Source organism: Amblyomma maculatum, chromosome 11 (assembly GCF_055883805.1).
Source record: "Amblyomma maculatum isolate TAMU_Amacu chromosome 11, ASM5588380v1, whole genome shotgun sequence".
NCBI lineage: Eukaryota > Metazoa > Arthropoda > Arachnida > Ixodida > Ixodidae > Amblyomma > Amblyomma maculatum.
Genome location: NC_139354.1, coordinates 104,221,356 through 104,232,405, shown reverse-complemented (window position 1 = coordinate 104,232,405; position 11,050 = coordinate 104,221,356). Strand labels below are relative to the sequence as shown.

General features: G+C 41.3%; 1 long non-coding RNA gene across 1 annotated transcript; it reads right to left on the bottom strand.

Moving 5' to 3' along the window:
• Nucleotides 1-242: 242 nt before the first annotated feature.
• LOC146174541 (uncharacterized) lies at nucleotides 243-7,554 on the bottom strand. The gene is made up of 3 exons (XR_014702274.1): nucleotides 7,352-7,554; nucleotides 5,562-5,711; nucleotides 243-721 (listed from the first exon to the last, which is right to left on the bottom strand). It is a non-coding gene; the product is annotated as an uncharacterized LOC146174541 (long non-coding RNA).
• Between the last annotated feature and the right edge of the window lie 3,496 nt (nucleotides 7,555-11,050).

Here is an 11,050-nt window from a genome sequence, read left to right as displayed (position 1 = left end):
ATTACCAATATTTGTTTAATACCAGCTATTCCATTGATGGCCCATTGTCAATGCCAATATCTTACCAATGGTTAGCCATTGCAAGTGCACTGGCTACTCCATTCATGCCGCATATTGTCGATACCAATATTAATCCAATGGTTTATGGGTACACCGGCTACTCCATTCATGTGCCATTGATGATGTCAAGATTACACATTTTGTGACACTGCCTGTGCAGGCCATAAAATGCAGCCTTTTTCATTCTAGCCATATTCGTGACAGCACATCGAACTTGCTGGGACAATAATGGCCTTTCAAATAGGAGTGGCCATATAAATTCAAATTGTTGCTCATGAGCAACCAGTAGATATTCACAAAACAAGGGCATGGTTCACAAAAAGATAATATTTATTGCAATTGTTACTATAGACGGCAGTTGTTACTAGCCAGCGCTGAGGGCATACACAGCAGCAGTTAGCGGGGCAGTGGCAGGGTTGGTCAGGGCAGGGCGGGCTCTCGGGAAGTGGAAGGGGCCAGGGAGCTGGAGGGCACACTCATAGGCGTAGTGAGGTGGCTGACCCTGCAATTGCATTCACAGGTGGCATGCCTGGTTCGCCAGGGGAGGTTTCAGCATAACGCCTTTTTCTTCCACCCCCCCTGTCACAGGAATCAGGCAGCCACCTGCGAATAAATGCGTGTGCCTCCAAATCGTCCACCCCAACTTTTTCGCAAATGGCACCTGCACAAAAACAATGAGGAAACAAAATTTACAACACTATTATGAGGCATATAAAATCGCGCGCATTATTTTAGGAAGATGTAGAAAATTCCAGGATTCATGTACCGAAATTTATGGTCAATGAGAAACACTATACTGATGAGTTCCAGACTAGTTTCAGCTGCCTTGGGTTTATTAGGATGAAAGACGCACATACATTGCATAGCATGTGCCCTGTTGCATTTTGATCGCCTCCACAGCAATACGCCTGAGACAGCCAGTGTTTCATCCCACACTAGGAATTAGTGCTTGATTATCGGCTGTCTCCGCATATGACTGGCGCGCTAGTTTTTTGCCGCTCCTACGCTTTCTGCGATGTGCAAACAGTTTATACTAATAATCGTTACCAAGAGAATGTTCGGCGACCATTTTCATTTTTTTTAAATGGCTAGATATAATATACACAAGCGATCTAAGCCCACGACTGCTGCACTGGCCGCTGGTTAGCTGATATACGCTTTTGACTAGTTTTGTGGGTAGTTCACTTAAACGAGAGCTCACTTAAACGGGTAGCTCACAGGTGCATCATTTTTACACATATACTGCTTGTCCAAGCAAATTTGATCCAAGGGATAAAAAAACACATTTCGGAGGCAGGCGAAGAAAACCAGATATATATTGCTGGAAGCTACCTTGAGCGCCACAGAAAAGGTTTTGTTTGGAATCCTTATTGACATTATTTACCTAAATTACTGATTAATGACTTACACAATAAATGGTGTTGCTACTTTGAAGAGTACCGGCACAATCCACGTTTGATTATTTGTGATAAAGAACCTTCACGTCTGCATTTTGAACGCCAGATACAATAGGAAACCACGAAAATACAGAAATCTGATTCCCGGACAATACAATTGAGGACTTGGCTTGGCTCGACAGCCCTGTGTAGCGTTACACCTACAAGTTGCCTATGGTTTCTTCGTCCGCGCCAGCACATCGTCCAACAAGACTGTATTTGTATTTTACAGCTGAAAAATATTGTTAAACTCATTTATATTCTTACCGCTTTGTAGTCATTATCCGCATTGCAAAGTTCGGCGCGCTCATTGTAACTCGAGCCTTCATGTGCGCCAAAGGGCCGACGCGAAGCAACCATCGCCAGCATATCACCCTTACTCATGCATGGGGCTAGCAATCTTAGCGGCAGGTTGTTTTGTCCGCTCAAAATCATGTTGTGAGCAGCACAGTTGAGGTGCGCGAATGGGCTGGTAACGGTTTCGATATATACATAACCCGGAATTTATCGACAGCTGGAAAAAAAGGTACACATGAGGTTTCTAACCGCAAATATTGAAAAAGCGGTTTCCGAACATGCTCACCGACTCTGTAAGTCCTATTTATTGTCTAAAGTGAATATTTAGTACTTGAAGCGAATAACCTCACTTCCCCACGTACAAAATAAAAATTTTCTGCGCTGTCCTAAGTGGCTGCCAGCAATGCACCACCGGTTTCCATCGTCTGTTTCTAATGGTTTATTTATAACCCTTGGCTCAAGCTATGGGGCGCAGCAGGTGTAATGTAGCTTGAATAAAACCTGCAAGAGATCATATATATGGGTAGATTTGTAAGGTTTACAGATTTCACTTACAAATTCTACAGGAATCGCGTCACTGCGGCCTTTCTTTAAAATTGACACGTAATTCGTGGCTAAAATAAAGTAATCAACGCATTAATTCAGCTTAGCAAATGCAGCTGTAACAGAAAGTGAGGGCTGGCTACACCTAAGGTGTGCCTAGCTTTCTAATTTTCTTAGATGGCACAACCGTTCGAAATATGGAATATTAAAAAAAGTCCTTGATATTGGCTTTCTCACAGCGTCTTATGGGTGCCTTAGATAAGAAACATAATCGAGGTCCCATGGCCATCTTTCGTTTCCAACGAAATTCTTATATGTGGTGGGCAAGTATCTAGACACAAAAGAATTAACCTTAGTTTTTCAAGATACGCGTAGTTTCCTCGAAAAAAAAACAATTGTATGGTATATCTCTAGAGGTAGAAAACGCTGTTTTTGCCATTTCAAAATGTTGCAAGTTTGGACGCCATGAATTTGTCATCTGCTCTTTTTTACTCACTAAATATATGCAGGTTTTATATTTACAAACACTATTAGAAACCTATTTTGTTTTTGCAGTTGTGTTATTAAAAAATCGCAAACTTTTCTTCAGGAGCGATACGCTGCAAAAATATTCATTTTTAACCTTATGTACTGGCATATGATGCATTAGGTTGGTTGCACTAAATATGTTTTCACTTCCTGACGCATGTTTTTAATTCCAGGCAGTATCTGGAGCTCCAGACCACTAGGTGTGTTCTCCACAACGCATCAAAATTGCTCAGAATTCGAAAACAGCAGTAAAGGGCAAATTTGCTGCAATTAAAAAAAGATCATGTTCGATTTTCATTCAAATCCCTCTCAAAAATCTTCAGTACCTCAAAAATATCACGGACTAAAAAGTGTTGCGTTATACTGTTTAAAAATATAACATTAAATATTAAACCGAGTGCTTGTGCTGATAATGGCCAAACTCAGCCTGCATTCTTGCAAGATCCAATAATATCTTGGCACAGAAACTATTTTTCTACATTATCTAGGTTCCATTCTTTATTTCTGAAAAAATTTGAAGCTCTAGATTTGTGTGTGTATCTGCATATTATTTTGAAATTGGACAAAAGTAAGAAAATGGTAAAATAAGGAAAACTGATTAGAATTGAAGAAACGGCCGCAACATCAATTTTTATCAAAATCTGTGGAAACAATGCAAAGTACTTTGTTAATTTGAGTCAGTAAATATATTGAATTCTGCAAAATGTAATATTAGAAATATAAAAATGCTTGTTTTTGTTCTATAGATGTGCTTATATGGCTCCCCCTTATGGAATAGGCATCAAAACTTCAATTTAGTATTTGCTGAATTTAGTTACATTTTACCTTAAGTGAAATTTAAAACATTGTCAGCGCTTAACACCGTTTTTTCTGCTTCTGGGACAAATACTTAATGTAGCTTAAAATGGTATTAATTCACTATTTCTGTCAATTTCATGGCAGAACGCAAGTGGAGGCTGAACTTTTTCTCTGTCCTGCATTCTTTTTTATTGCTAGGTGCAATAGTATTCAATCTAGGTTATTAATATATTATTCCATTTGTCAGCTTTGACCACCACTAACAATACTATATTTTTGAAGATGATTTTTCAATGTGTAATTTTTATAATTACAATCTTAAGCAAATCGCTTTCCAGCATAATACTTTTGGTGGCGTTACAGAGAACACACATAGCAGCTTAGAGCTCCAAATTCTGCCTTAAATTAACAATATGACCTGCGTAATAAACACAGAATGTTTTAGTGCAAACAACGCAACGCGTCACGCCAGTATGTAAGGTTGAACATTAACATTTTTGTAGCGCGTTGTTCTTGAAGCAAAGTTTGCGATTTTTTACTAAATCAACTGCATCAATGAAACACACTTTTAATACTTCTTATACAAGTAAACGTTACCCAAATGCGGTGAGTAAAAAACAGTGGATGACAAAATTTTACGCAACCAGCCGGCCTCCAAACGTGCAACTTTTTGAAACGACAAAAACGGCGTTTTCCAGCTTCAGTGATAGGCGTTTTTTTTTTTTTTTTCGAGAATACTACGCCGCATCTGGCAAACCTAAGGGTCATTCCTTTGTGTCGAGACATTAGCCCACGACATATGAAAATTTAATTTAAAAAATGGTCATGGCACCACGATTACTGTTCCTGTCCGAAGACATCCATATTTGTTTTCATTTCGTCTCTTCAACAGGCTGGTTTAGCCAATGCGGTGAATAAAAATATCATCGCATATATTAAAGATTTTCGCGCTATATGTTATACCTAAAGCTACCTATATTGTCACAACTGTCATACATTATTTGTAGCTGAAACATCACAAAAGGGATTCGATTGAAAATTGTTCGCTAGTTAAATAGACGTACGAGATGACACACGTATACTTTGTAGAATACAATTTAGGAAAGAGCAGATACAAACTACAGGCGAATAATGCTATGATATGGAGCATATGTATTACTCCGGTTAACTGTAAAAAAATCAACTTTTAACATATTAATATATTCGACAAACTATTGCATGCTCACATAGGAACACAATTAATGAGCTCATCCACGCATCTAATGTTATGGGCATTAGACGTGTGGATGACTTCGTTTTATTCCAATTCGTGCGTCACTCAAAATAATTGAACGAGAAAAAAGTTATTGTCTACACAACTTTCAGTGAGTATACCACAAATTATACTAAGGTGCTTCATATATGTCACATCACCTAGCAAATGAAATGGGATAACAGAAGTAATCAGACTCTAACCCTGATCAGCATTTCGCTTTTGCACCATCTTTGTAAGTTTTTAGGCAGGCTTTTCCACTGATTATCCTCTTCTTTATACCCCTGCCACCCACAAGACACAAATCTTCTGGGGGTACCGAACTGTTGGTTTTCGCACCAGTGATACAACTTAATCGATCCATTTATACGTAGAAAACACTCTTGATGCGCACCTAAAAAAAATGAAAGCATGTATGTGTAGGCGAAATCATTCACCGGCGATTTAATAATATGATTTGAACAATAAAATCAAAGGATCACACTTGAAGTAACAAAAAAGTGGTGGAGAGATAGGAATTGAAGCAATGAAAGGCGGTTGCTTTCTGCAAAAAGCCAATAGCAAGAGGTCCACCGTCTATAAGAATAGGCAATAAAAATAAGGCATATTTAAAGGTGCATGCAGCAGTTACAGTGATGCAGTGCTACCTTTTTTTAGGCAGGCTTTTCCGCTGATTTTCTTCTTCTTTATTGCCCTTCCAACCACAGGACACATATCTTCTGGGGGTTGTCGGTTTTCGCACCAGTGATACAACTCAATCGATCCACTTCTACGTAGAAAACGCTCCCGATGCGCATCTAAAAAAATGAAAGCATGTAGGTGCAGGCTAAATCATTCACACATGATAAAACAATATGATTTGAACAATGAAATCAAATGATCACACCCAGAGCAACAAGAAAGTGGTGGAGAGATAGAAATTGAAGCAATGAAAGACGGTTGCTTACTGAACAAAGCCTATAGTAAGAGGTCCTGCGTCTATAAGAATAGGCAATAAATTAAGGCACGTTTATAGGTGCATGCAGCAGTTAAAGTGTTGCAGTGTTACCTTTCTGTTTCACTGCAGTGATTGGTATAAATATTACAGCAATTGCTAGGCATCTCAGGTAACCCCATTGAAAACTTCATCCAAAGTACCGAGGAGCAGTGGCGTGTTATTTGCAGCTGTTAACGGAAAGACAGGCTATCCTATGAGTGCATGCGCATTTCCTCCTTTTTGTATACTTGAATAAAAGCGACTGAACAGTGAGTGTTGTAAGAGGTGCAGCGTCCCTAGGAATGGGGAACAAAATTAAGTTTTAGTAAACAGAGGTACAAAAAGAAGCAAATATGCCTGCAATAATAGCATGATGGCCTACCTTTTGATCAACAGCTGTAAACAACCTGTCACTGCCAGTCGGTTCTTTAGATAGGCTTATCAATGCCAGAGCTTAAAGCTAAGAGCAATATGAGTAATGTTTATTGCGGTCACGGCCGTAAACAATTCTAGCGGAACACTCCATTACTGTAACTATTCAACCGTCCATTTATGCATATCGTTCATTAAAGAACCATGCACATCATATTAAGTTGCTCTTTTCTACTCCCAAATGATTTCCAATAGAATTAGAATACGTGGATCGCTGCTTCGGTTTCAACATTCTTGCACGATGGCTATGGCGTGCACTTCATGCATACGGTACGGCACGTGAGGTACAAAGAGCTGTAATTGCCGAACAGGCGGACCTGACGTCCTGTCCCATTTCGCCTGAAAGTGCGCGCCGTCATCGAGCGCTTCGCGAGCAATATTTCGGACGATATGGTTGCCTCATACCGGCCGTCAATGTTTTGTACATTGTGTCCCGCGTGCACGTTGTTTACTTTGCAGTGACAGGGACGCAGTGCACACACGGCTGATGTGCCTTTCTGCTTGTATTGTTATTTTCCCCCGCCCTCGAAGCGCGTCTGCGAAATCGCTCTCCTATTGTCGCCGCTTTCTGATAACGCCCTCACCTGAAGGCACGTGCTCAGAAGGGGGGCGTTGATTAAGAAAATTTTGAAAAGGGGCTCACTTGCGCTGTTCACGGCTTTCAATTCTTCAATATAATATTAACCATTATAAAAGTGGAGGTTCATTATGACTTAATTATAGCCTAGTCATCAAGCGGCATCACGCACATGTCTGCCCCACTGTAAAATTCGCTTGCACAGACGGCACGCACAGTTTTCAAAACTTCGTCTGTACATCTGAAAACAAAAAACTGCCCTTAACTCTTAACAAAATCCAAAAACTGTGTGAACATGGCTTCCTGCGCGCAGAAGAGAGGCTGTCCAAAATATATGTACAAAGCCGGGCGCATAGTATCTGGTTACTAATTGAATGCGGCGCGCTGCACAGTCAAAAAACTGCGCAAATGGCTGCCTGCAGTGTTCTGTCACGTGTTGGTGGCATACACACCTGTTACGCACGGCTCCTCTATTTTCGGCGCAAATGCTATTCATATCGCAGCCAGCAAATAAGTCCACGCACTTGCTTGCATGTAACCCGGACGAAAATTCGCTTAGTTCTTGAAGTCATGCTTCGCGCAGTTGTTTCGAGGAGAATAAGGAAAGAGAACATTTGGGACTGGTAGGAGATTATATAGAACCAATTATGAAGCAATGGCATGCTGCAAAGATATATACTCACGGTCTAAGATGAAGGCGCTCACTGAGTCCGATAATGCCGATGGTATCCCGCCGTTGCTGTAATCCGTACTCCGGCGACATTTCACAGCTCAGCTATTCACTGATATGTAGCAAGCACCAACCGGAGCACATGGACATGTATAGGCGCAAGGGAAAATTATGCACAGCACAATGAAAAAGAAAATTAATGAGGGAAGAAATTAAAGAAAGGTCTAAGAAGCTGTCACAAGTCTTGTAGCGTCTCCAACAAGCTCTGAAATGAATGCTTCGGGAGGAGGCCGCACAGCAGCGCAGCTGGGGATGCTGTCTGTTGTGTCTTGCACGTAGACGCGTAGGCGAGGGGGAACAACGACCCGCTCAACCAGCGCGTGATTCCCGCCGCGGTGTTGTGTTCGCAAGGGCTGCGCGTGGGAACGAAGGACCAACGACCCTCTCAACATTCCATTCCTCCTTTACCCAGCCCTCTTCTGCTTGCACCGGCCAGCCGTGACTTCGGACCGTGCCGATGAGCGGCCGCCAGCGCGCACCGCTCGAGTCGAGTTCTAATAAATAGTTTTGTTTTGTGTGTTCGCAAACGCATTGTTTTTTCAAGCCAACCACGGGCAAACATTTTCTAAAAAAATAGAAAGCCTCCCCATCTACCATCCACATTCTTGCGTAAATCCATACAGCTGGTGCATCGACAAATGCGCGCGTCCCCTCCCTTTCGCCACCTATGATCGAACAAAGGATGGTCGTTCGACCTTTTATATTTACTTCAAAATATTATATACTGTTGCGTGATGACTGATTAATAATGTCAAAGAGGTGGAGTTCCGAGCTTCTCTTCTATTCTGGCCAACTTTGGTTATATATTATACAAATTATGCTCAAGTTAGCTAGCTGAAAATTATCCGACTAAATATATACATATTTTTATTTGTATTCAGTTAATGTTCGCTTTTCGGGTATGAGTAGATGTTTTTATAAAAATTCTAAACATCGGCCCAGGAAACGAAAATTTTCCTATTTTGCAGGCCTTTATTTCAGAAAAGGTTCATGGTAGAGCAGCAATAATTCCACAATTTGTTCTCAGCATAATTATCCGCAAACAGCTAAAGCTCATATTTTTATGACATTTGGATACAGAGATGCGATCGCGCTAATTTACAGAAAACAGCGAACATTGAAAATTTTTAGGAAAACAAAAACAGTTTTCACATTGTTTAAACTTTTTCCACCTATTCTACACTACCTCAGCTTTCAAAACCATTAAAACACCTTGCATAATTTTGTTGCGCAAGTAATTATGGCCACATCGATAAAGCCTTTGTCCAATTATAGCGCACCGCGCTGTTCTGAACATTCTACGGAATTTGTGAATTGTTCAAGGTTTTTAAATTTTGGCATATAATTTTGTAACAGGGAGTAATATATTTACAAAAGAGGATTAAAGATATATACATTGAGGAACAGCCAAGGAGCCAGGCTACGAGGGCCGCCCATTCGACGCACTTCTTTTTCTTAATCTTCCACAAACGAGCGCGCCACTTCGTCCTCATCATTCTCCAGCTGTAACAATATTTCTTCGCTCATGTTTTGTCTCGACTTCGCAAATCGACGGTGACACACACAGCAATGAATGATTCAGAATCAATTTTGTGCGCGTCGAGGTCCTGAAGCGCTGTGGCATCAGGCAATACACAGACGTTTTTCGCAATCACCTTCACCTTAACGCGGATTGCACAAAAAGACGATAACGTTCAATGAGCAAGCAACGTATTCCAAATCATTTTAGTAGAATGAAAGAATTGGAAAGGGCATGGAAAACTGCCTCATTAAAACAGTGTTTGTAGGCTGCATTCGTTTTTTTCGAATGACTCGACAGCGCACATTATTTTCATTCCTGTAGATAAATTTTTTATTCCTTTGCCACCGCCTAGCGCGGTTGGAATGGTCAAACTCTAAACTAATAGGCGGAAAAAACTATTTGTTTTGTTTATTGGCGATATATATGTTGTGCGCCATATAAATGTACCGGGGCCTTCATGCTCGCAGTCTGCACGAAAAACTGTCATTTTTTTTTACCACCGTGTGAATGCCCAAAACTAAAATGGTAACCTCGCGAGTCTTCCGGCTTTTCATTTTCCAGTGATTGCGTCTAGAAAGTACACACATCGTATTCGGTCCTTTCTCCAGGTAAACAGACGATGCTGCGCGTAGTTCCTTATGGATAATACAAAAGCACTAGAACAAAAACATCGCTGAGAAAATGGTCATTTGTTCCTTCAACTTGAGGCAACGTTTTCCTTCTTGGCAATGAAAAAGCTACCTTCTAATCAGTAATTTAATGTCACATGAACATGCTATGGCGACACGATTTCGTTTTTATGCGCGTTCTCACTGACAACTGGATTTGTACTATAGGTTATGTATAGATGCAGGGATGTAATCGGCGTCCAAAGCAGGCATATTGGGTCGTGAGTGCTAGCCGGTCTGGGGTATACATATGTGGTCGCACGGTCGTGCTATCATTAGATATAATTGTGCAACAAACGTATGTGCCTGCGACGAAATCTGCATGCATGCCAATAGGCTAAAACTATAAACACATATAGCTGACCCCCAAAGGTGCGCCGCATATGAGCGCACCGAAAAGACGAATCCAGACAGTTGCAGCGGTGCGTGCTTGAATGCGTTATAGTAATTGTCGTCCCGTACGTGGTACTTGGTGAGGTCCGAACGATCGGCTGAAATGTTGTCAGAATTAAATGCCGCGGTTTGGCGTCCAGCGCACGTGTATTCAACCATAAAAATGGAGAATTTGTTTTGATTGAATGGTCAACGGAAAATATTCACTTCGGCAGCCCATTAAAGCTGCGTGTTTAGGATGGCAATGACATTTGCGAGATCAGGGGAAAAAGTGGTCCATCGTGGGCAGTTTTCATACAGGGATAGCTAATACTGGAAAAACACAAGACAAATTGCAATGGTCCATTACAGCCAGTTTAAAACAACGGAACGGTCAACGTCGGAAGAACACAGGACACCTTGGTCCATTGTAGCCAGTTTTAAAAACTGAACGGGCAACGCCGGAAGAACACTGGACAACATGGTCCATTGTAGCCAGTTTTAAAGAAGGAACGGCCAACGACGGCGGAACACAGGACAACTTGGTCCATTGTAGCCATCTTTAAAAAACTGAACATCCAATACTGGAAGAACAGAGGATAACATTGTCCATTGTAGCCATGTTTAAAAACCGGAACAACCAATGCCGGAAGAACACAGGACAACTTGGTCCATTGTAGCCAGTTTTAAAAAACGGAAAACCCAATGACGGAGGAAGGCAGGACAGCTTGGCCCATTATAGCCAGTTTTAAAACCCGCGCGACCATTATTGGAGGAACAACGGCAATCTCGGTCCAACATAGACATTCTGTATGTACGGCAGTGCCAATATCGGGAACTCACTGTACATCTTGGCCCA